The sequence below is a fragment of the Mastigoproctus giganteus genome, chromosome 9 (assembly GCF_048544385.1).
Source record: "Mastigoproctus giganteus isolate SK-2022 chromosome 9, ASM4854438v1, whole genome shotgun sequence".
In the NCBI taxonomy this organism is placed as follows: Eukaryota; Metazoa; Arthropoda; class Arachnida; order Uropygi; family Thelyphonidae; genus Mastigoproctus; species Mastigoproctus giganteus.
In genome coordinates, this window is record NC_143583.1 from 107,866,613 (window position 1) to 107,889,751 (window position 23,139).

General features: G+C 38.8%; 1 protein-coding gene across 3 annotated transcripts in view; it reads right to left on the bottom strand.

The window, feature by feature from the left end:
* The window catches only part of LOC150080629 (NF-kappa-B-repressing factor-like), a 112,108-nt gene extending 89,178 nt beyond the window's left edge, over positions 1-22,930 (bottom strand). For 2 of the 3 annotated variants that reach the window (XM_090381379.1, XM_090381381.1), the window contains exon 1: positions 22,865-22,930. The gene's annotated coding sequence lies outside the window, so the exon portion shown is untranslated. Of the gene's footprint in view, positions 1-22,425; positions 22,530-22,864 lie in introns of those variants that run through there. The other variant, XM_090381380.1, reaches the window with a different exon arrangement.
* Positions 22,931-23,139: the final 209 nt, after the last annotated feature.

Below are 23,139 nucleotides of genomic sequence, written 5' to 3' on the forward strand. Positions count from 1 at the left end.
TTTCATTGGTGATTTTAATGTTCACAACTCCAGATGGCTTCTGTTTTCTAGTCACACAGACCCAGCTGGTCGAGATACTGAGGCTTTTGCAATTACTATAGACCTTGCACAGATTGTTCATTTACCTACAAGGATACCGGACAATCCTAACCATACAGCCAACACGCTTGATCTTTTTCTCACAAATAACCCTTCACGATAGGAGGGAGTATATGATGAGAGCCTTGTCGATCAATTCGGCCCTGGAAAGATTGTGCAAGGCTCAAGGGGTAGAATTTTTTTCAGCCTGGACTGTACTTGTTAACAGGAGAGATTGCTTCTACAGGGATGGGATACACTTAAATAGAAAGGGTGCAAGAATATTTGCTGATGCTATCGAGGCAGTGTTAGGTGGGTCGGAAAACTGATAGCTTGGGGGGAGACAAAGACCAATAGATTGACAGTAGCCACTGGCAGAGGTGAAAGAGATTCTTGCACTGCTTCTATTAGAATGAGCAGAAGCCTGAAAAACAAGATGCATGGTATTTCAGAGACTGCTGGGAGCCATTGCGGTACAAGTAAACACATGGGTTGTGTTAGGGTAGCTAAGAATAGAAACAGGTGCAGGTCTACTTGGGGGGAGACAAAGACCAATAGATTGACAGTAGCCACTGGCAGAGGTGAAAGAGATTCTTGCACTGCTTCTATTAGAATGAGCAGAAGCCTGAAAAACAAGATGCATGGTATTTCAGAGACTGCTGGGAGCCATTGCGGTACAAGTAAACACATGGGTTGTGTTAGGGTAGCTAAGAATAGAAACAGGTGCAGGTCTACTTGCGTGTACACCAATGCTAGGAGTTTAGTAAATAAATTTGATGAATTTGAGGTATTGCTCAAAACATCAAAGGCAGATATTGTTGGGATATCAGAGACGTGGTGTCACACAGATATAAGGGATGCAGAACTGCAATTTGGGGAGTACAACGTCTACAGAAAGGATAGACAGGATAGGAAGGGGGGAGGGGTTATGCTAATAGTTAAGAAACACATAAAAACCAAGGAAGTGAAGCCAGTCGACATCGCTGGACAGTGCAGTGTTGAGTCAGTTTGGTGTGACATAAGCATTGGGAGATCAAAATTGAGAGTAGGAGTGTGCTATAGGCCTAATGACTCTGATGAGTATAATAAGGAACTGTACAGGGAAATAGAGTGGGCCAGTAAATCAGAGAGTCTTATAATGGGAGATTTTAATTTCCCAGATACTGACTGGAATTTGGGGGCTGGTTACTCACACACTAGCAGGGCTTTTGTGGATTTATTGGATGATTGTTTTCTACATCAGCATGTTCAGGAGGCAACTAGAGGGAGTAATACTCTTGATTTGATTATCAGCAGTGATTCTTCATGCATTAAGAATCTGCAGATAAATGAACCACTAGGTGGCAGTGATCACAGTGTGCTGAAGTGGGATTTACTCAAAGAGGTAACTACCATTAGGGGTAAAGGGAAGGGTTATTGCTTCCGTAAAGGCGACTACGATGGACTGAGACAGTATTTAAATTCTATACAGTGGGACCAACTGATGATGTTACCAACAGCAAATTCAAAATGGGAAGCATTCAAAGAACTTATCTTGGAAGCTACTAGGCTTTACATACCAACTAAGAAATATTGTTCAAGGTTTAGGCCAAAATGGATGTCAGATGAACTAATGAGGCATATGGCAGAGAAGAAAAATGCATGGGATACTTACAAATTAACACATGACACAGAAGCCTATGATAGGTACAAGTTCATATGCAACCAAGTTACAAAGGAGGTTAGGCAGGCAAAGGCAGATTACGAGACATCTTTGGCAAGGGATGCAAAGAAAAACAGCAAAGAGTTCTTTACTTATGTAAACTCTAGAAGGAAGGGGATGAATCAGATTGGTCCACTTGATATTGATGGGTCAACTGTTGATGATCCTACTCAGGTAGCTAACAAACTAAATGAATATTTTGCATCGACATTCACACATGAGGAGTTATTCAGCAAGGGGAATGCCAGAGGTGTATTCAACTCTAGCAGTGAGCTACAGAATCTTGAAATAACTGGGAGTAAAGTGGAGGAGAAACTGTTGAAGATAAACACAAGAAAGGCACCCGGGGTGGATGGGATTTATCCAGTTATATTAAAGGAGGCAGCAAAGGAAGTAAGCAAACCCTTAGCCATAATTATGAGAGCTTCCTTGGACTCAGGGAAGGTACCCATAGACTGGAAATGTGCAAATGTGACCCCAATTCACAAAGGAGGATCAAAGGCTGACACAAGTAATTATAGACCTGTGAGCTTAACTTCTGTTCCAGGAAAATTAATGGAGGCACTGGTTAAAGCAGCACTGCAGGATCATTTAGACAAGACTTTAGTTATAGCTCAGACACAGCATGGTTTTGTTAAGGGGAAGTCTTGCCTGACCAACTTGATTGGATACTATGATGCAGTCACAAAAGAACTGGATGCAGGGAATAACTTTGATATTATATACTTGGATCTTAGAAAGGCTTTTGATACTGTTGCACATGGAAGACTGCTACACAAATTGGAGCAGTGTGACATTGGAGGCAAATTGCTGCTATGGATAAAGGGGTGGTTGAGGGGGAGAAGACAGAGAGTGGTAATCAATGGACACTGTTCATCGTGGACTAATGTTATTAGTGGAGCCCCTCAGGGCTCAGTGTTGGGTCCATTATTGTTTTCTGTATTTATAAATGATACTGATGATGGTATATCAAGCTTAATGTCCAAGTTTGCAGATGATACAAAGGTTGGCAGGGTTGTCAAGGACACTACTGACACTATGCTGCTGCAACAGGATCTGGAAAGGTTGAGCAGATGGGCTGAGAGGTGGCAAATGAAGTTTAACATTGACAAATGTAAAGTACTACACATGGGAAACAGCAACACCAGAGCAACGTATCACAACTCTGTGGTACTACACTGACAGTGGTAGAGAATGAAAGGGACTTGGGGGTGGTTGTGCAGGCAGATATGAAGTTCTCTGAGCAGTGCAGACGGGCTGCAAGAGTAGCTCATGGAGTATTGTCAATGATATACAGGAATTTTTCCAGCAGGGAGGTGATTATTCCATTGTATAAGGCAATGGTCAGGCCACACCTATACTGTATACAGGTCTGGAGGCCTCATTTCAAGAAGGATGTAGAGCTGCTGGAACGAGTACAGAGAAGGGCAACAAGATTAGTGAATGGAACAAAGAGGTGCTCTTACGAAGAAAGGCTTAAGTTTTGCAAATTACAGTGTCTGGAGACTAGGCACCAGTGAGGTGATCTGATAGAGATGTATAAAGCCTTGAATGGTTTAAGCATGCTCAATGCTGATGGGATTCTTCCTCTAGCTCAGAAAAATCACCTGAGAGGGCATAAATTCAAATTGAGGAAAGACAGATGTAGGATAGATGTGCGGAAATTTGCCTTTAGCCAGCGGGTGGTTGGTTGGTGGAACAGACTCCCATTCCTTGTGGTGGAGGTTGATAGCCTAAATAAGTTTAAGGCTCAGCTGGACAGGTATTTTGAACGAACAGAGGGGTGAAGTGGAAGTGGGTTTTTTTTTTTTTTTTTTTTGGCTGATGCTGCATAAGCTTGCTTTCTTGCATCAAATGCCTCTACTAATGCTAATGCTAAAATACATGGTCGAAGTGAGTGGTCCTTTAGGCACCTCAGATCACAACTTGGTGATTGTCTCTTCTTCAATGGAGCCTTTATCTCATGGCTATTCCCAACATCATATTGTTTGGCATTACAAGAATGCAAAATGGGATGACCTGCGAGATTTCTTTTCTTCTTTTCCTTGGTCAGATTATTGTTTCAAAACTTTTGATGTTAGCGTTTGCTCAGATCGTGTCAGTGAAATTACTCTTGTAGGAATGGAATCCTTTATTCTACATTCCACGTTAAAATCTCGTCCTGTATCCAAATCATGGTTTTCCAATAAATGTGCTAAGGCTGTTTGAGAGAAGAATGTTGCATATCGTAATTGGCTTGTTTCCAATTTTTCAGTTTCATTTTCTGCCTACACCAAAACTCGCAACAATTGTAAATCAGTTATTAATCAGCCCAAAATAGATTTTTTAACACGCTAAGAGTAGAAAACTGGCTTCTTTCCCTAATGGTAGCCGAGCATTCTGGTCTCTTGCCAAAGCCATTGGCCGCAACTTTTGCCCATCTCTGCTCCTACCTCTGTCAAAACCAGATGGTTCTGTTGTCACTTCAGCCAAGGATAAAGCTGACCTGCTAGCATCCCATTTTTCTTCCAACTCATGTATTAATGATCTTGGTAAAACACCTCCCCCCATTCCCAACACGCTCCATTCAATGCCTCCTGTGGTCTTCCGTCAAAAGCATGTCAGAAAGATTTTGAAGAATCTTGATGCAAAGAAAGCTCCTAGTTCTGATGGTATTTCTCCACTTGTTCTCAAAACCTGTACCCCTGAACTTACTCCTGTTCTTTGCCGCCTTTTTTTTCACTTTCTTATTCCAAAGGTGTTTTTATTTCTGCTTGGAAATTTGCTCATATCCAGCCAGTTCCTAAAAAGGGTGACAAATCCCTCCCATCCAATTATCGTTCTATTGAAATTACTTCTACTCTTTCTAAAGCAACGGAGAAATCAATTAACCGCCAACTCTTAAACTACCTAGATACCTTTCATCTGATCAACGATCGCCAGTATGGATTCTGTCTGTGTCGATCCACTGGTTTGCTGTTTGTTTGTTGTTTGGTTTTTAGGAGCATTAGCAACTATGGCCATATTGCTCTGGGGATATGCAGTGGTCATTCCCTGACCTTTCCACATCCTCTGTATTTGGTGGTCATGGGCTCGAACCGCGGTCTAATCAAGAAGTGTGTGCTATACATTGCTGCTCCTGCCCACCTGGCTACGGAGGTGCCGATTCACTGGTGATAATCTGGCTTATGTTACTCATTTATGGAAAAATTCAATGGAAAAGTTTGGTGAAACACAAGCAGTTGCTCTTGACATCTCAAAGGCTTTCGATCATGTTTGGCAGAAAGGTCTTCTAAACAAGCTTCTATCTTGTGGTTTGCCAACTGTTTTTTGTAATTGGTTATCCAATTTTCCCTCTGACTGCTCACTGAGGGTGATGGTAGATGGCTCTGTCTTCTAACTTCTCCACTAATGTTGGTGTTCCCCAAGTTTCAGTTCTTTCCCCCACTCTTTACCTCTTGTATATTAATGACCTTCTTCCATTGATTGGATATCCTATCCATAGTTTTGCCGATGATGGCACATTGCATTCCACTTTCCATTTTGAGAAACCGTGCCTTACTCAATCAGCTTCAACTTCTCGAATATCCGCTAACAATTCCTTAAATGCCAATCTCCAGGTAATTCTTCAGTGGGGCAAAGACAACTTAGTTGATTTCAATCCTTCTAAAACTCAGTCTTGTCTTATATCTCGCAACAAGGATTGTTCTGCGCCTATGCTTATCTTTGGTGATACTCCGATTTCTAGGCAAAATGATATATCTCTTTTGGGGATTACCCTGACTTCTAATCTCTCTTGGCACAAACACATTACAAATATTGCTTCCTCTGCATCTAAAAAACTTGGTTTTACCTTTCATTCTCGGCATTACTTTTCTTCCAAACAGCTGTTCACTCTTGCAAATCTGCCCTACCATGGAATATTGTTCCCACATCTGGGGCAGTGCCCCCAAAACCTCTCTCTGGTTTCTAGATTCCATTCAGAAGAGGGCAGTTAGGTTAAGTAATGACTCATCTCTAACAGTCTCTCGACTTGCTGTCTTGTAGACATACTGTTTTTGTTGCATGTCTTTTCTACATATACTTCCATGAGCACTGTTCTTCTGAATTGGCTTCTATAATTCCCGCTGTCTCTTTCAAAACAGTCCGAACACTTGCCGCCACCAACCAACATCCATTTACTGTTCAACTTCAAACTCACAGAAATAACTTTTCTTCTTCCTCGTTTATTCATTCAATTGCCGTTTTCTGGAACAACCTTCCTTCATACGTATTTCCTGAAAATTACAGTCTACAGAGGTTAAAGTCAAATGTCAACAAATATCTCTTTTCATCTTCTCAACCTCCAACCCAAGGACGGTACTAAGTACTATAGGTTCTAATACCTCTCGTGTTTGGGGTTTTCATAAAAGAAAAGGAAAAAAAAAAAAGGTTATATAGCATCACTCAGCTTTGGTAAAGGATACTAAGAAAAACAGCAGAGGGTTCTTTACTAATGTAAAGTCTTGATGGAAAGGGATGAATCAGATTGGTCCACTTGATATCGATGGTTCAACTGTTGATGATCCTGCTCAGATAGCTGACAAACTGAATGAGTATGTTGCATCTACATTCACACATGAGGAATTTTGTAGAGAAGTGGAGGACAGAAGCATATTAAACTGTAACAGGGAGCTTAATGATTTTTAAATAACTGAGAGCAAAATGGAGGAGAAATTGTTGAAGTTAAACATAAGAAAGGCACCCGGGGTGGATGGGATCTATCCAATTATATTAAAGGAGCAGGCAAAGGAAGTAGCAAACCCTTAGCCATAATTATGAGAGCATCCTTGGACTCAGGGGAAGTCCCCACAGACTGGAGATGTGTAAATGTATCGCCAATTCACAAAGGGGGATCACAGGTTGACACGAGTAATTGTAGTCCTGTTAGTTTAACTTCTGTTCCAGGAAAAATAATGGAGTCACTGGTTAAAGAAGTGTTGCAGGATCATCTAGACAAGACTGCAGTTATAATTAGTATTAGTAATGACCGCATGGTGCAAGAAAGCCTATGGCTTATGTTGCACCAACCAAAAAAAAAAAACCCCGAATAAAACAATGATAAAAAAAACCAAAAAAAAAAAAAAAAAAACCATGCTTGTGCTGGTTTTTTTTTTTGTTTTTTACTAATGTAAACAGGTTGCCTTCCTTGCAACCTGTTTACAATGCTCAGAGAATTTCATGTCTGATTGTATCGCAACACCCATGTCCCTTTCCTCCAGTACTGGGTTTAGTTGAACCCCACCTTGCAATAAATAATAAAAGAAAAGAAGATTAAACCTATCATCCTATGTGTTTCCCTCACCCAAAGGTACTATCCAGATGTCCTTTGAAACTGTCAGAGGCTGACAGTTTCCCCAAACTGTCAGCCTCTACCACCCATGTAGGCAACTTATTCCAATAATTTTTAACTCACTGGCTAAAACAAAACTTCCTGCAGTCCAATCTAAACATCTCCCCATGTAACTTGAATTTATGTTTCCTAGTTCTAGGATCATTTATAATCTTGAAAATTTTGTCCTCGTTCATTTTACTGATGCCTCTCAGAGCCTTAAACACCTCAATCAAATCTCCTCTAAGGTGTCTAGTTTCCAAACTCTGCAACCCATATATTCACAGTCTTTCTTCATAAGGACACCCTTTTGCCGATCTCACCAGGCGAGTTACCCGTCTTTGCACCCTTTCAAGAAGCTTGATGTCTTTCTTTAGGTGCGGTCTCCATACTTGAACACAGTATTCCAAGTGTGATCTAACAAAAGCCTTATATAATGGGATTATCACGTCCCTATCTCTACTTGTAAAAGTTCGATAGATCATTGATAGGACACCATGGGCCTTCCTTGCAACCTGTTTACAATGCTCAGAGAATTTCATGTCTGACCGTATCGCAACACCCAAGTACCTTTCCTCCAGTACTTTTGGTAGTAGCTGTTACCGCATCGGCTTCTGTGGCCATAATGCACCTCCCAAGGTTTTTGCAGTACTTTGATCCATGCCCGAGGCGGGATTTGAACCAGCGACCTTTGGGTTGTTAGGTGGGCACTTTACCCACCCGGCTAGCCTGGTCGTCTCTCCAGTACTGGGTTTAGTTGAACTCCACCAAGTGAATAAGTTATTTTGGGATTACTGTTTCCCAGTGTAATACCTTACACTTTATTGGATTAAAGCATAGCTGCCATTTTTCTGACCATTCCTGAAGTCTATCTAGGTCTCTCTGAAGCTCAGCTTGACAGTGATCATTAACTACTCTACCGATTTTAACATCATCTGCAAATTTAGACATCACGCCCTCTATCCCTTCATCAATGTTGTTTATGAAAATTAAAAACAACAGTGGTCCTAATACTGATCCTTGGGGAACCCCACTTCTTACATCAACCCAATCTCAGGAATAGCCATTTATCACAACCCTCTGCCTCCTGCCCTGAAGCCATCCTGCTATCCATCTAAGGATTTTCCCAGTGATTCCAACTTGTTGCAGCTTATAAAGCAACTGTTCATGTGGGACTGAGTCAAAAGCTTTGCTGAAATCTAAATAAACAATGTCGAAATTATTCCCTAAATCCAGTTCATGAGTGACCGTTTCAAAATAGTGAACCAGATTTGTTAAACATGATTTTCCCTTTACAAAACCATGCTGAGTATCCTTGAACATTGAGGCTAATTATGAAAGCACCACTAGACGCTGGGGAGATTCCCTTGGATTGGAAAAGTGCCAATTCTATCCAAATGATCCTGAATTCCACCTTTGTTCATTGCCTCCATTATTTTTCCTACCACTGAAGTCAGACTGACAGGTTGATAATTTCCCACTTCACTCTTAGAACCACCCTTATGTATGGGAGACACATTGGCACTTTTCCAATTCAAGGGAATCTCCCCAGCGTCTAGTGGTGCTTACATAATTAGCCTCAATGTTCAAGGCACTCACCTGCCACCTCCCTTAAGATAGGGTATATTCCATCAACTCCAGGAGCCTTACTGGCCTGTAGACTCAAAACTTTTTTTCATTAAATACTCTTGCAAAATTTCAATATCATTAATTACATATTTTTCAACTTCACTCCCACAATTTCCCATTGCCACAAAAGGTTTTTCATCTGTAAATATCGATGCAAAATAACTGCTGAGTTCATATGCAACGGCAGCTGGTGTATTTAATACTATCCCCTTTCCCTTACATAAAGGTCCTATCTGGTTTGTCCTGCTCTTCTTAGCATTTATATATGTGAAGAATTCCTTATCCCCCCTCTTTGCTTTGCTTGCTAATGATTTCTCATAAACTGCCTTTGCCTGTCGAACCTTTTCTGTGGCTCTATTACAGATCATCTTGTAGCTGTTATAGGCTTCAGTACTTTTTATTGCTCTGTAACTTTCCCATGCCGCCTTTTTCTGCTCAAGTAATGTGGCAACTTCACTATTCATCCAACTTGGAACCCTCCTCGTGGAGTATTTTTTTAATGGTAAATACGCATTCAAGGCATCTGTGATTAATGTTTTAAAAGCATACCACAGTTCAATTGTAGTCATTCTCTGTGCGATATCTAACCGGTTAATAGAGGCCATTTAACATCTTAAGGCATTGTAATTTACTTTTCTGAAAGTATAACCCATTCCTTTGCCTTTTACTACTGCTACCTCTCTCTTCATCATCCACCGTAGAACTCCGTGATCGCTTCCTGCTATTGGTTTCTCTACTGTCAGCCCTGTTATGTCATCTAATTCATGGGTGATGATGAAGTCTAGGATATTCTCTTCTCTAGTACTTTCCTTGGCATGTTGATACAAATAGCAGTCGTCTAGTTGATTTAAAAATTTTGTTCCCCATGTCGAGTTTCCATCCCATTTATTCCAATCAATTAGAGGCAAATTAAAATCGCCCATAATAAGACATAGACGCTTAATTGCCCATTCATTTGCATGTAGAGGCTTTTGTCATAATCTTCACATAAACTGCCTTTAACCTGGTCTGTAGATTACTCCCACTCGCATTATACCTTTCTTTCCAACTATCTCACACCATACAGATTCTATACTAATATGTGAAAGTCCGAATCCGGGAAAGCTATCATCACATTCAGGCTGCTTCTGATAAGAAGCATTACCCCACCATCTCTTCTATCTACCCTATCCTTCCTAAATACATTATACAAGCCGTAATGAAACTCATCATCCCCTATTTCCAGGTGGCACCACGTTTCTGTAAGGCCTATTATATCTGCGTTACTTGTTTTAACCAGCAGTTCGAATTCGCTCATTTTATTGACGACACTTCTAACATTAATATATAAACAATTAAGACTTACTGTTCTTGTATATTTAACAACCCTTGAAGTTTTTTAGGCTCTCTTCCCTGGCATTAGCTACCTGCTCACTTCAAACGTTTCTTCCCCCAGAACATCAATAATAATATGTTCGGTTGGGGTAACAGATAAGAACTCTTGAGGTACATACAAGAGTTACTTTGACCAATATTATCAGATTAACGTGTGTCAGTATACCCACATCATCAGCCATTTTCAATCCACTGCAGGATGAAGGCCTCTCTAGCAACTTTCCAGTTCCTTCTGTTTTGAGCACTGGCCATCCATTTACCACCCAAAAACTCATGAATTTCATCTATCCATCTCCGCCTTTGTCTTCCAGGTTTTCTTCTAGCTCCTCTTGGGTACCATTCTGTTATTTTCTTAGTCCATCTGTCATCATGTCTTTGAGCTATGTGTCCTGCCCAAGACCATTTTAGTTCTTTAGTTTTGATAAGAATGTCCTTTACTTGAGTTTGCTGACTAATCCATGTGTTTCTCTTCTTATCTAACAGTCTGATTCCCAATATAATTCGTTCCATTCTTCGCTGTGTAGTTCTCAGCTTCTCTTCCATTCTTTTGGTGAGTGCCCAAGTTTCACTTCCATAAGTCATGGTGGGGAGTATACATTGATTCATTATTTTACGTTTCAGACAAACTGGGATATTGCTCTTCAGTATGTGACTATATTTCCTGAATGCTATCCATTCAAAATTTATTCTTCTCTTGACTTCCAGCCATTTATCATTGTTACAGCTAATAACTTGTCCCAGATAAGTATATGACTCCACCTTTTCAATTACTGCTCCTTCAATCATTATTTCCCTTTCCGTGGCATACTTGTTCATCATTACTTTTGTTTTAGCCATATTCATCTTTAGTCCAAAATCCTTACTAACTGTGCATAACTGATTAAGATTTTCCTCTAATTCTTTGGGATCGTGGCTTATAACCACAATGTCATCTGCAAATCGTAAATGGTTTAGGTACTCTCCATTCACATTGACTCCTTTCTGCAACCAGTCTAATCTTCTGAAAGCTTCCTCAAGGGCAGCAGTAAACAGCTTCGGAGATATTGTCTCCTTGTCGAACTCCTTTCTCGATTTTAAATTTGCTACTGTCTTTGTCTAGTCTAATAAAGGAGGTAGCACTCATATATTTTCTTCAAAATCATAATATATGGGGTATCTATGCCTTGTCTTTCCAGTGCCCGAAACATTGCCTTATGCTGTATGGAGTCAAATGCCTTCTCATAATCCACAAATGCCAGGCATAATGGTGTTTTATATTCATTTGCTTTCTCCATTAGCTGTGATATTACGTGAAGGTGATCCATAGTTGAGAATCCTGTCCTAAAGCCAGCTTGCTCTTTCGGTTGATTCTCATCAAGTATTCTTTCTAATCTGTTAGTAATGACCCTTGTGAACAACTTGTAGATATGGGATAACAAGCTAATTGGTCTATAATTTCCAATTTCTAATTTATCTCCTTTCTTATGCAGCAAAACATTATTCATTATTGCATTATTCCACTGCTTAGGCATCACACGTTTTCTAATGCACTTTGTGAAGAGCCTTGCCAGTTTTTGTGTTATGTCTCTTCCTCCCAATTTTAACAACTCTACAGTAACTTCATCTTCCCCCGGGGCTTTCTGATTCTTCATTTTCTTCAATGCCTGTTCTACCTCATCAGGAAGAATATCGGGTATGTCGTATGTGTTGCTACTTTGCAATCCATCTTCCCCACTGCTGGTATCATTCCCTCGCTCCTTGTATAATTCTCTATAGTAATCTTCTGCTATTTGAATTATGCCTTCTCTGCTGTTTATAAGTACACCATCGCTATTCTTCAGTTTCAGTATCATTTTTCTTTCTGAATTACTGCTCATGGCTGCTGATTTAAAGGAAAGTGAAGCTGCAGCTTCACCTTCACTTTCCTTTTTGTCTTCTTTGGACAGTTGTTCAGCTAACTGTTGTAAATCTTCCGTTGAAAGCTCTTCACCATGACTCTCAAGGAGCTCATTTATGTCATCAACTTCTACATCATCTAGTCCTATTTCCTTTGCTATCTCTGTTATTCACGCAAGGGTAGTGTCGTGCTGTTGCAAATCCGGAATGAAGTCAAGCCAAAACTTAAAGAGACGCCATTCATACATGATTTTGACACTTCGCTCCATTCCGCTGAAATGTTGGAGTTCCCTTGCATGATGTTGTGTAACTTCCAGTAGTCTCTCAACGTGACATTATCGGACACTTGAATAGCTTCAGAAATTCCCTTGAGTGTTGTACGTAAGTAATAAGCCTTGAAGATGGATATTGCTCCTTGATCCATGGGTTGTAAAAGTGAGGTTGTGCTGGGTGGAAGGAAGACAATCTTCATCCCTAGGCCATTGATATTCAAATAACTGAAATCTGGAGGGTGACCAGGGACATTATCCAGCAACAGCAAAACCTTGTGAGGAAATCTATTTTTCGTACAGAACTCCTTTACCGCCGGGCAAAAATACAACGTGTACCAGTCACTAAAAATTGTCTGCGTAACCCAGGCCTTTTTGTTGGAATGCCAGAAGACAGTAAGCTATGTTTTCACGATTCCCTTCATAGCATGTGGTGTTTCTGAATGGTAAACTAACATAAGTTTTAATCTCAAAGTTGCTGAAGCATTGTCACCCAACAACAAAGTCAAATGGTCCTTTGGCTGCCCTGAACCCAGGGGTAGAATGTTCTTCACAAGCAATGAAGTTATGGTTGGGCAGCTTTTTCCAGTAGACACCTTTCGGCTACATTAAAAACTAAGTCTGGGGTAATTAAGCTTTTCATCATCAACGAGTTTTTGAAAATTCATTTGCAGCTGTAATATCAGCACTAGCTGCTTCTCCTGACATTTTAACATTATGGATTTTTGTTCTGTTCTTGAATCTAAAAACCATCCTCTACTAGCAGGAAGCTGCTAGTAGAGGATGGTTTTTCAGACCTGATAAGTGATTCTGTCAGAGGAAGATGACGCTGGGTCATGTCGTCAATCCACAGGACAAGCAGCTTTTCCATTTTTTTGAATGTTTTATTCTAGGAATAGGTGTAGTACAGTGTCCTGCACCAATATTGACCACTGACTGGGAAGATTGCTTTGTGGTCTCAGCACTTTTCATTATAGTTGTTACAGTTGATGGTGCTAAATTGAAGGCATGACACATATCTGACCGAGTTTCACCTTTCTCCATTCGCCAAATAAATCCCATTTTTTCTTCGATTATCAATTATTTTCGTTGTTTTTTAGTCTCTTGTCCAGACACACATTTTGGGGGCACGGTGGTAGATGTGCACAGTACTGTATCTGTATTTGAAAATACATATTAATAAAAAGAAGTGACCTGTACTCTAGACACCAGTGCATGTTTGTCAGTTCACTTGCAGTTTTCAGTCTGTGATTAATGTCATTTGCTTTTTCTCGTCGCATTTTATATTCAGTTTTTTTGTTTAATTATTTAAATTTTAGGCCGGAGTTTATCATTTAGTATTATGGTTTTATTACAATGTCGGGACCATCTGTGTCTAGGAAGTCGGGCAGAGTCATGACTCATCATCCCCTCCAATTGTGATCTATGAGAGGTGCAAAAGTGAAGCGGCATAAATCGAGTCCTACCTGTATATTAAAATAAGCAGCAAGATAGGTAAACAAACATTTATCTCCATAATTATGTGAGCATCCTTGGATTCAGGGGAAAAAGTCTCTACGAATTGAAGATATGCAAATGTCTCCCCAGTTCATAAAGAAGAAATCAAAGAGTGAAGTGGTCAATTACAGAACTGTAAATATGACTTCCGTTCCAGGGAAAATGATTCCTTCTTTAAATAGAAGAACTCTTTACTGCATACAAAAGGTACATGCCGTACACAATACCCTTCACGGCTACAAGCCAGGGGTTAAATCACTATTTAAAGAAGGAATGTAGGACTATCTAGACAGGAATGCAGTTATATTGAAATCAGAAGACTTAAGGTGATCTTGAATGACAAATCTGACTGGATAATATGATGCAGTAACAAAGGAACTGGAAGCAAAAAATTATTTTAACATCATATAAGAGGTGTATTCAAGTTATAAGGTCTTCAAATTTATTTTTCACAAAGTACACAAGATACAGAGGTGAATCTTGCCTCATTTTTCAACATAACCTCCTAAAGCTACAAAATTCACATTTTCACACCTGTTCTTTTCTGAAGCTTTACTTAGTCACTGGCACCCTCAATTTAACAAATACACTCGCTTGAGGTCTGTGGGATACCATTTTATATTTAATTATAAAAAAAATAATTTTTACTGAATTGAAAATGCAATCTGTTAATTATGATTAGCCAAACCCAATTCAAAATACTGAATGAAAATAAAGCGATATCAAAAATGTTAGAAGGAAATGAATCACATTGGTTCACTGGATATGAAAAGTTTAACTGCTAATCATACTCAGGTTGCTGACACACTGAATAGACATTTTGTGTGTCAAAGTGTGTGTGTCAAAAGAAGTGTGTCAAATTCTAAAAAAGGAACTGAATAATTTTGTGATAATAGAGAGGAAAGTGGAAGAGAAATTGTTGAAGCTAAACATTTAAAAGGTACATGGGATGAATGAGATCTATCCAATTATATTAAAGGAGGCAGCAAAAGAGGTAAGCAACCCTTCGGCCATGACTATGAAAGCCACCTTGGATTCAGGGGAGGTCCTTGTGGACTGGAGATGTAAAAGCGTATCACCAATTCACAAAGGAGAATCAAAGGGTGACATGAATAATTACAGACCCGTTAGCGTGACTTCTGTTTCAGGGAAAACAATGGAGTCACTGGTTAAAGAAGTAATGCACAACTAGAAGTAATGAACACCAACTAGAAGTTCATTTCATTAGTTCAAGTGTATGTTTATTGGTATGGCTCCAAAAATGGAGAGGATCATCTAGACAGAATGCAGTCACACCATGGATTTGTTAATGGACAGTCATGTCTGATTGATCTGACAGAGTAGTAAAGGAATTGGATGTAAAAAATAATTTTGACATCACTACTTAGATATCAGAAAAGCTTTGATACTTGCACATAAAAGGTGCTATACAAATTGGAGCAATGTGGCATTAGGGTCAATGCACAAAGAAATGATTGAGTAGCAGAAGACAGTGGTTATCAATGAGCACCACTCTTTGACTAATGCTATTACCATAGTCTGACAAAGTGCTGGGCACATTGTTGTTTTCTATATTTAATGATATTGATGAAGGCATATCAGGCTTCCTATCAAAGTTTTCAAATGATACTAAGGTTTGCAAGGCAGTTAATCACAGTAATCAGTGTATGCTACTACAAGATCTAGAGAAATTAAGCAGATGGGCTGAGAAGTGATAACTGAAGTTTAATATTGACAAATGCAAGGTGCTTCATATGGGTAGCTAATCCCAGATTAACATTACAGTGCAGTAGAGAATGAAAAAGATCTGGGGATAATTGTGCAGGCAGATATGAAGTTCTGTGAGTAGTACAGACAAGCTGCCAGGAGAGCTCATGAGATTTTGTCAATGACATAAAGGAATTTTGCCAGCAGGAAAAAGGAGATGATTATTCCATTGTATAAAACAATGGTCAAGTCACATGTTGAGTACTGCATTCAGGTTTGGAGGGTTTATTGCAGGAAGGATGTCAATTCTGTTGTAATAGATGCAGAGAAGGGAAACAAGGTTAGTGAAAGGAATAAAAGTGTACTCTTACCATGAAAGGCTTCAGTTCTGCGGTAACTGGAGACTAGGCACCTGCAAGGAGATCTGATTGAAGTGCTCTTTATAGTGAGAAATCATCTGTTAAGATTTCCCACACTCTTTTCTTACAGCACGGTAATGAAGGCGCCTCTGTAGCCAGGTGGGCAGGAGCAGCAGTGCGTAGCACACACTTCTTGATTAGACTGGGGTTCGAGCCCGTGATCACCAAATACGGAGGATGCGGAAAGGTCAGGAAATGACCAGCGCATATCCTCGGAGCAATATGGCCTTAGTTGCTAATGCTCCTAAAAACTAAATAATAACAACAACAACAGCAATGAAACGAACATCAATTAGAAGTTCATTTCATTAGTTCAAGTGTATGTTTATTGGTATGGCTCCAAAAAAGCAGATAGCATTGCCAATTGCAGATAAAATTTAGATTTTGCAAGCTGTAGATGGTGTGCATTCTAAGACTAACATTGCCAAACAGTTTGGCATTCCTAAGAGTACTCTGTTCACTATTCTGAAAGATCAAAAAAAAAAAAAAAAAAAAAAAAATGAAAGTTTAGAGAAATCTACTGCACTGGGTAGGATTCAAGCACGAAAGGCAAAGTATCCGGATCTTGAAAAGGTACTTTTGGAATTGCTAATGATTATGTGTACAAAAAACGTTCCTGTAGCTGGTAATCTTTAAAAAGCTAAGGCTGAATTGTTTGAGCATCGAATGGATATTGAAGGATTTACAAGTTCAGATGGATGGTTCCAGAAATTTATGGCCTGTCTTTCAAAAAAGTGTGTGGAGAAAGTATAGCTGTAGACATTGAAGCTACAAAGGAATGGAAGGAAAATCATTTAAACAATGTTTTGCTAACATATGACCACAATGAAATCTTCAATGCTGATGAAACTGGGCTCTTTTTTTACATTTAAAGGTGAGAAATGTAGTGGCAGAAAAAGGGCCAAACAATGGATTACTGTTCTCCTAGCAGAAACATGTCTGGCACAGAGAAGCTTCCTCTTTTAATCATTGGAGAAGCCTTGAAGACATTACTGACTATGTATGAAATACAGCAAAAGACATGGATGACATCATAAATCTACGAAGAATGGACTTGGATCGCAGGATGAGTGAGAAGAATAGATAAAATTTTGCTGTTTGTGAATAACTGCACCTCTCTCATCATCAAGTAAACAACCTACACAAAATCACTGTCGAGTATCTACCACGAAATATGATGTCAGTTCTTCAGACACTTGATCAAGGTGTAATCCAGCGTTTTTAGAAAAACTTAAGAATGCTATAAAACAAAATGGCACTATGGCTCGAAAGCTCAATTAGATATCGACATCCTGCAGGCAATGTATTTGTGTGTTTCAGCATGGGATGAAGCTGACAAAAAAGTAATCGCCAACTGCTTCAAACATGCTAGATTTACAACCTTGTATTATGCAACGTGCAAAGTTTTGCATGCTTCTAACTCTATTAATTGCGAAGAACAGCCCGATAATAGGGAAGAAATATTTGAGCGTGTGAATCATCACCTAAACTTACAAGAAAACTTAAGCTTTAAAGATTACGTAGAAGTGGATGCAGATATTGAATATTTCAGGATATACACAAATGAAGAGGAGCTCATTGCAGAAGTAATGAAATCTGAAATTTGTAGAGCTGAAGACAATGAACCCACTGTAGTCGAACAAGAAGTTTCAATGAAAGATATTCATCAAGGATTAGAACTTGTATGTTGATTTTTTCAAGTACAACCTAATTCCAAAAAGTGAAATAACTGGTATAGCGCACCTTCTTGTAAGGTTTTGATAGGTATGTATAGTGTAGCCTGTGTAGTGAAATTTACAATTTAATTGTAACTTTACTGCACTCTACAATCAATGCTAAATTTACAATCATGATTTTCTTGTTTAATGCTGTAGTACATATTATAAATAAGATTATAGTATACTGTACTAGTAAAATTACATTAAATGTTCAAGTTTTTACTTGTTTTTTTCTGATTTTATGAACGATTGATATAATGTCCTTCTGACATAATGATAGATTTTCTCATTCCCTTGGTGGTGGGGGGGGGAGGTCGCTATTATTAATTATTAGCCATATGGTGCAAGGAAACTTGAGGCTTATGCTGCACTAGCCAAAAAAAAAAAAAAAATATATATATATATATATAATAGAGCTTTGACTGTATTTAAGGCTTTGAAAGGATTGAGTAAGCTCAGTGCTATTTGAAAAATATCCTACGGCTACACCCATAAGAGGGTATAAATTTATAAATTCAAACTTAGAGGTGGTTGCAGGTTACATGTGTAGAAATTTGTCTTCACCAGCATATTAGCATAGAGAGGCATACAAAGCAAGAAAGTAAGCTTATACGGCATCAGCCAAAACAAAACAAAAAAAAAAAAAAAAAAAAACTTACCATTTCACCCAGCCATTCAGTCAAAAAGTCTGTCTAGTTCTGCTTTGAATTTATTTAAGCTGTCAACTTCCACAACAACAGATGCCAGTTTGTTCCAGCAATCAACCACCCATTGACTAAAGGAAAATTTCTGCACATCTTTTCTACAACTGTCTTTCCTCAATTTGAATTTATGCCCCACAGGTATGTAATCTAAACAAGAGGAAGAATCCCATCAGCACTGAGCTTGCTCAAATCATTCAAGGCTTTGTACACCTCAATTAGATCACCTCGCAGGTGCCTAGTCTCCAGCTGCTGAAATTTGCAGAACTTGGAAAGAGCAACCCTTTGTTTGACTCACCAATCTCAACTGCCCTTCTCTGCACTTGTTCCAGCAGCTCTACATCTTTTCTAAAATGAGGCCTCCGGACCTGAATACAGGGTCTGGAGGCCTCATTTTAGAAAAGGATAATGAGGTAATTATCCCCTTATACAAGGGGATAATCACCTCATTATCCCTGCAGGCAAAATTCCTATATATCATTGACAAGACCCCATGAGCTACACTTGCAGTCCATCTGCACTGCTCAGAAAACTTCATAACTGACTGCACAATTACCCCCAGGTCTTTTTCATTCTCCATTCCCTTGAGTGCAATACTGCACAGTTGTACATTACTCTGGGATTACTGCTAGCCATATGCAGTACTTTGCATTTGTCAATGTTAAACTTCAATTGCCACCTCTCAGCCCAACTGCTCAACTTTTCTAGATCCTGTTGCAATAGTGTACCGTCATTAACAACCACCCTACCAACCTTTGTATCGCCTACAAACATGGACATTAAGCCTGATAACCTTCATCACTATCATTGATAAATACAGAAAACAACAATAGGCCCAACATGGAACCCTGGAGGACTCCTCTAATAACATTAGTCCACGAAAAGCAGTGTCCATTGATTACCACTCTGTCTTCTCCCACTCAACTATCCCTTTATCCATAGCAGCAACTTGCTGCTATGGATAAAGGCATCCATAGTAATGGATGCCTTTATCCATAATGGCATACTGCTCCACTTAATGGCATACTGCTCTAATTTGTACATTGGTCTTCCATGTGCAACAGTACCAAAATCTTTCCTAAAATACAGAAATATTTGAGTGTGTGCATCATCACCTAAATTCACAAGAAAACTTAAGTTTCAAAGATTACGCAGAAGTGGATGCAGACATTGACTATTTCAGGACATGCACGAATGAAGAGGACCCCACTGCAAACGGAATGGAATCTTTTGAAATTTGTAGAGATGAAGATGAGGAACTCACTGCGGTCAAACAAGAAGTTTCCATGAAAGGTATTCATCAAGGATTAGAACTTATGTCGATTTTGTGGTATCAAAATTATTTTTTGCATCCACTTCCTTTGTGAACACATCATAGTATCCAATCAAATTGGTCAGACAAGAATTCCCCTTAACAAACCCATGCTGTGTCTGAACTATAACTGCAGTCTTGTCTAGGTGACCCTGCAGTGCTTCTTTAACCAGTGACTCCATTATTTTCCTCGGAACAGAAGTTAAATCAACAGGTCTTGCAATTACTCACGTCACCACTCCCTTTATCCATATCACCCCTTTGTAAATTGGGGCTACATTTGCACATCTCCAGTCCAAGGGGACCTCCCCTGACTCAAAGGATGCTCTCAGATCCCATCCACCCCAGGTGACTTTCTTATGTTTAACTTCAACAATTTCTCCTCCACTTTGCTTTCAGTTATTACAAAATCATTTAGCTCCCTGTGAGTTTGTTAACCTTCTGGCCTCCACTTTCCTACAGATTTGTCAACGGTTGGAAGAAACTTCCATCTGGTATTGTAGAGGTGGGTAGTTTTAATAATATCAAGGAAGAAAAACTGTTAGAACAGTTGGGCAGATGATATGGAAGTGTTCCCCCCCTTTTAGCTGATAAGTTTTTCATGTTTTTTTTTACAATTTTTCGAGGAACTGATTCCCCCAATTGTAGACACCTGTTACTCGTGTTTCATAGATGTCATGTGAGAGTGGGAATTACCTATAAGAATGATAGATATTTTTGCTTTTGCCTGGCATTTCTTAAATGCCAAACACACACACACACAAAAAAAAAATAATAATCTCTTAATTCATGGAAATATTGGAGGGTGAAGATAAATGGAGGATATGATTTCATTTACAAATTTAAAAAAGTAGCATCTGTCAAACGGTACACTAACAACAGAAGATAACCAAATATGATGCAATGTTGAGAAAAACAGGGCCCATAATAATCACTTTGTCTTCTGTCACAACCATTCCTTTATCCATAGCAGTAACTTGTGGATAAAGAGAACAGAAAGATAAGATTGGTGAGGGGGAACAAAGAGAAAGGCTTCAGTTCTGCAAACTCCAGGATATGGAGACTTTATCAGATCACCCTGCAGGTGATCTGATTAAGATGTTTAAGGTTTTGAATGAATTGAGCAGGCTCAATGAAGTTTTGCATAAATTCAAATTGAGGAAGGCTAGTTGCAGAATAGATGTGCAGAAGTTTGCTTTTAGCCAGCAAGTCTTTGATTGCTTTAATTACTGGAACAAATTTCCATCTGTTGTAGAAGTTGATAGCTTAAATAAATTCAAGGAAGAATTGGCAAACTTTTAGAGTAAATGGTTGTGTGAAATGGGATTTTTTTTTTTTTTGGCTGATGCTTTATAAACATAAATACCATTATATGTGCTTCCTTCCTTCCTTGCATCATATGCCACTAATGCTAAATATGCCATTATTTTCCTAGAAGATAAGCCTAGTTTACAAAGTCTGCAAGGCTTACACTCTTGATCCCTGTTGGGGAGATATTTATTCTTCGCCAATCTGTAGGAACTCCGCTGAATGTAAGGATGCTCTCATGATGATAGCTAATTTAATATGTAAATAATAAACGTATTTACCAATTGCATACATAATCATTTTTATAATCAACTACACTGACATGTGACAATTAGGCTTCTTTTTTTTTTTTTTTTTTTTTTTTTGATTTAGTAGTTGTTGGCGCATCGGCTTCTGTGGCCATATTGCACCTCCCAAGGTTTTTGCAGTACTTTGATCCAAGCCCGAGGCGGGAATCGAACCCGCGACCTTTGGGTTGCCGGGCAGGTACTTTACCCACTCGGCTAGCCCGGTCGGCTAACAATTAGGCTTCTCAAGCTGAAGAACAAAAAATTTATCAAAAGAAAAACTTCCAACCCTTAAAGAGATGGCATTAGTAGCCCACAGCACAGTGTTATCTATATTGAAAAATAAACAATTGTGTATCTCTTCTTGACATAAAATCCACCTTATTTTTCACAATTTCATTTTTGGATATGTGTGAAAATTGATTATTCGATGTTCATAAAATGTCTTTTCAGGATGCTAAGACGAGAAGCTTCAAGTTTGAGACAACGTCTGGCAACCTTAACTCAACTTCAACTTGGAGAAAAGTTGTAAATCGCACTTTTCATGCCACAATTTTTAATATTGTTTTTGTTTTGATAAGTTTGGCAACGAACAGGGCATAACAGGGAATAAGAACTAGTGATATTATTATTACCATATCGTGCAAGGAAGCCTGAGGCTTTTGCTACACCAGCGAAAAAAAAAAAAAAAACATTCCTGAGAGAGAGAGGGAGAGAGAAGGGAATCGCCAAGAAGAGAAAAATTATGGTCCTGAGCTGGATATCATCATTTTTCTCTTCCTTGGTGATTCCCTTCTTTCTTTCTTTCTACCTCCCTCCCTCCCTCTCTCTTTCACAGGGTAACTCAGGAATGTTTTTTTTTTTTTTTTTTGGCTGGTGCAGCAAAACCCTCAAGGCTTCCTTGTACCATATGGCTAATGATAATATCACTAGTTCTCTTTCCCTGTTATGTCCTGTTCATTGTCAGACTTATCAAAACATAACCTTTTACTTCGCAATTTTATAAAGAGATTCTGAAAAAAGTTCCGAATGTAGTGTTATATAAACATCTCCATTCTCATAAACAAAATGCATATACCAAGGCAGTCCGAATTATAGGCTGAATTGGTGCGGTTTTACTGTATTTTAAAAGAATGCATAAGTAAAAGGCGCGACATTTATATTCGCAAAAAAAAAAAAAAAAATATATTACTACTCACTTTACTAAACTCAACATGTGACATGCGGTGAAGAAATGAAGTTACCCAATCCATTTAGTCGATTCCCCCATACACCAACGTTACCTACATAACGACAACTACTAAGTAAATCCGCATGTCCCATACAGAAGTAATATGTTACTACTCAATAGATCACACAAAAAGATTCCCACATCAGTTCCCCACAAACTAAGGTTTTTTTCAGACTTGGCTGGTCGAAACCCGAGGGGTTAAAAACACACTGAAATAGAAATTAAGTTTAATAAAAAAAAATTACAATCTTTATAGCCCCTGGTCGAACTTTTAATTTTAGGTCACAGTAGTGTTTTATATATTTTTTTTCAAAATATTAAAAATATCATTGAAAGGGGAATGCACTATCTGTCATGCTGCTGAGTTGCTTCGCACTCTAGGATACAGTATATAACTAAGAATTTACCGGATCACTTTAACAGCTCTGTGAAAGGTGCAATTGCACCTTGGAGGCAGATCAAACTTAGGTCCTGGACACTTCTATTTTATAAACACTGGCAGTTGTATTTTTATGGATTTCTATCGCTAGATGGTTGATCAAAATAATCTTGAGTACAGTAATTTTTTTTCAGACATCAAAACGGTAATAACATGCCTTAGCTGAATTGATCACTTTGTTGATTGTAATGTTCGTATTTTCTGTTCTTATAATTTTTCTTATAAATTGAAAATTTAAAGTTG